This window comes from Teleopsis dalmanni, chromosome 1, assembly GCF_002237135.1.
Source record: "Teleopsis dalmanni isolate 2A chromosome 1, ASM223713v2, whole genome shotgun sequence".
Classification (NCBI taxonomy): Eukaryota; Metazoa; Arthropoda; class Insecta; order Diptera; family Diopsidae; genus Teleopsis; species Teleopsis dalmanni.
In genome coordinates, this window is record NC_051846.1 from 146830477 (window position 1) to 146835005 (window position 4529).

The window sequence follows — 4529 nt, forward strand, 5'->3', positions numbered from 1 at the left end:
ACATTTAAAATAAAATAAAAACGCGAAAAGTTATTGTTACAGGTTTATATATATATAGGTATTAATTATGCTTATAGACATTTCAATTATATCTTATATAATATAAATCCGTATTTATTCATATACAAAATATAGCTTTTTATAATAATCATTTTATGTTTAACAATTTTAAAACTTATTTATTTAAACTAAAAGGTGTTCATACAACATATATATAAATGACTTTAAGCAACATATTTCTTATAAAAATTTATATTATTTTACATATATTTATATAATACAAAAAAATATTTTATACTATATATTTTTTAAAATTATTTTAGCATATAAAATAGATAAAATTAATTTAGCAATTAATTTGAGTTGGCAGTACTTTTACGTTTGTGACATCCAAACTGGTGCAAAGGGATTAAGCGAAAATAACGTTTCTTTTTCAGTTTCTTTTTAAGTAATGGCGTCACTCGATCGTTAAAAGTAAGCTGCGCGAGTGTAAATCGGTGTGGTTTGCGAAAGTTTCGGAAATTTTAGAAATATTTAATGTAAGTTGTAATTATTTTTTGGCATACAATATAACATATTAATATTATTAACAGAATGTGGTATTTATATATTAAAGTGAAATTATTTTCGATATAAAAATAAGCCATAATAGACATAAGTTATAACGAAAGTGAGTAAATAAATAGCTGGGAAAAACACACAAAACACATATTAATCAAGGTATTTCAAAAACAGTTTATAAACATGTATTGATTAAATATATTAACATTTATTAATATTAGAAGAATAAACAAATTATTTAATTTATTTATTTATCAATCATTGAACCGTACTTTATTGTAACAATAAAACAGGGGGGTGGGTACGAACGGTACAATTATTTTTACGCTTGTATTTGTGTTTTTAAATTTCACAAGAAAAGAGTTAACAATAAGGAGTGAAAATAATAAATCAAATGTTTGATTTATGTTTTACTACGTGCGGAAAGTAACAACAATTTTATTTATAATTTGTATAATTATTTTGCTTTGCTATTATATTTTCATACACTTTGTTTAATAAATGCATCTTTTACAAAAAAAAAGGACATAAATGAACAATGCATATGTGTTCGAACAAAATGGTCCTTTTATCATACTTATATATTGTGTAATATATAATTTATATAAAATATAAATAATATTTTAATATATATCTACAATATGTAACAGTAAATTATTTTGCTAAGTAGTCAAAGATAATGTACAAGTGGTTGTGAAATCTCTTTGTTACGCTATGTTGCTATGTTTTAAAACGATCTTTTTGTCAATAGAAAGTTATATTCTCCTGCAATTTTTAAATTTTTACACCACTGTTTTTCTATAAAATGTATACAAAACATATTCTGCGAATTATTGAATTGTATTATCGGAAAGTTCACGATATATGTGATTTTTGAGATTGATTTATTTTTATATATGCATTAATTTCCCTATTCCCCCATATCTTCTCCATTGAAATTTCCTGCATTTGTTTCTGCCCAGCCAGCATTTAGACGATTCATTTAACGCCAATCGTCAAAATGCGTCGCTTATGACTCGCCTTGACGATGGTTAAGCGATTGTTCTCTCAAAGCTTTCTTTGTTTTTTCTGTAATATAATATTTACGTATGTCGCTTTTGTTTCTCTATTTTTGTGCAATTATTACTTGCCTCGACGATTGTTTGGCGAATGTGTTTTTAAGTTACTCCTTTATTACGCACTTTTTTCTGTAACATAATATTTACATATGCGACTTTGGTTTCTCTATTCTTAAAGTGCAATTGAAGTGTTACAGTTGTGTTGTGAGATTTTAATAAATATATTTAAATAAAATAATTTTAATAAAAAAATTTAATTAAATGTATGTAGGTAAGTAATATTTTGATATCTTATTATTCAAAGTTAATAACTTTAAATATGTAATGTACTAAATACAATAAAATGTATCTTTAATAAAATAACTAATATCTAATTTAAAATTTATTTAATATCTAGTATTTTAAAAATATTAATTAATATTAGCATTAAGTTAGCAATAGGAAATATAAACTACTTTTAATACTTATTTTTTTGTGTTTTATTTCATAATATTATTTGTTTTTTTTTTTTTTTTTTGTAAATAATTTTACAAATAAACCAATAAGAAACCAGTCATTTTAATAAACTAACAATTTTAATTTCAACGTCTTTTAAATTTTATTTTCGCTGTTTCTTTTCTATCTTTTCTGAGTAGCGGAGTAACGCTACTCCGTGATACATAAAGGAGTAATTTAATAAGCTTCTAAGCGACGCATAAGCGATGCATACAGAAGAGTAATTTATTACGCTTCTACGTGACGCATAAGCGATGCATATAGAAGACTCATTTCTTATGCTTCTAAGCGGATCGCGGATGAGCGGACAAGTTCTCACAACGAAAGCATCGTCTGCGATTCTCAGACGCGCTCTTCCAGGATTAAATTGCTCGCCATTACGATTCGCGGAAGACTCTTCCGCGATTGAAAATGTTCGCTGGGTATATTACAGATATTTTATCTGAGTATGGGTTTGTAGCACTGTATATATACATTAATTAGTTGTAGTAGAAGATATTAACAAATAATTACAGCCTCAAACCAGAGTTAAGCGTACGTCGTCAAAATTACTGTCGTTAACGTTCTTAATATAATAAATTTTTAGGTAAAATATCAGCTGACCTTATAACGAGGACCCGAAAGATTCTGCTATATGGAAGTTACAACAATTTTCCCTCACTTGTTTATTTGAAAAATATTTTTTTGCATCATACGAGGGCGGTTTGATAAGTCGAAAACTTTTTGATTTTCCCTTGTAGTTACTCGAAATGCAACAGTGCTGTCGTCAGCTGTAATCCACCAGTGAGCAACTTTTTAATTTTGAGTAAGCTACGGCGTTCAGTTGGTTTTTGATAGCCATTCAAAGCAGACAAGCTCGTGAATTTTTACGAAAATGGAAAAAAGTGAATGGTTAGCGAAATTTCAATAAATCAAATAAATTTTTGTCCTTCTCTTTTCTATTCGAACCCGTGTAACTTTTAAATAGTATCTTTTCGTCATAAATACTCGTCAATGTCGGTAAGAAAGTAAATTAACATATTAAACTGCTATATTACATGACAAAATCTAACTAGTCTCACAAATACAAGATAGAACTGTCAGTAACCTTTTTTTCTATCAATTTTGTAGAATTGAGATACATTTTAAATAAACGTCTATAAAAGAAAATGTAGTCAGACTATCGTTTTTTTTTCCTTCTGCAAAAAATTTTACAATGCTGGGAATTACAAAGCTAAACAGCGTTGTATGGTCAATCAAATTTCAATAAATTAAATAAATTTTTGTCTTTGTCTTTTCTTTGCTATTCGAATCCGTATAACAATTTTATTTTTCTAATCTTTCGTCAGTATTTGCTATAAGAGTGTATAATAATATATCGATTGCGTCGTATCCTGCATTCGTGATCACATTTGGCATCAGTAGAGTAAGCTTTTCTTTTTACGTATCATTATTAGTATGTTAAACAATATGGGCGAAAAACTAACTTAATGCCAGTTTCAGCTTTGAGTATACTTGATTTCAGTTCGATTTAATTGTTGCTTAATTATTATCTGGTAACAGATTGCGCTGATTTGGTACACTAAGTTTCCTCAAAATTGTTCATAGTGGATTTCACTATTGTGTAGTCAACAAAACGGTTTTTCTTCGAATTGGGTTGAAGTGGATAGTTGCGGATGGATTTTTCTACTGATGAGGTTAATTTTTCGCTTGATGGATATGTCAACAAACAATATTATTTCATTTAAGACAGTGAACGTTTCAAAATAATTATTAACACGCCACTGTGATCGCAAAAATACACTATAAAGTCAGAAAGTATATAATTTAAATACTATTAATAAATTTTATAAAATATTAACCCGCTTAACATATGAAATACATTAATATGTGTTGTTTTATGAACTTCTTTTTTAGTTAATATAATTGTTCTCTAAATTCAGTATTTATAGTACAAAACAGCGAACCAAATGCATTACGTTTATGATGGAGAATAATGGAAAAATACTAAATTGTTGTTGAAATTTGCTTTATTGTATTCGCCTTTTTTCCAATTTTCTTCAGATACCTCCAATATATAGTTTTTAAATGCAACAACAGCTTCTTTCGTCGACAAAAAACGTTTTACACGTAATTTATTCTTCACGTTCGGAAACGAGAAGAAGTTATTGGGTGCCAAATCAAGACTGTACGACGTAGGAACCATCTATTTGATTTTTTGAATGTTCAAATAGTCGATTGTTGGACGAAATGTGTAAGCACTCGCATTGTTTTGATGGAGTGATGGAGAATGATCCGACGACACTTGTTTGTTCCATATTTAATGGACAGTCGTACAGTCGACTGCGACCTATGATTCGTTACAATTTTGGATACGTCTTTTAAAATACCGCCATTTCTTGAGTATTTGTGTGCACCAATCGACCCGAGCATCTT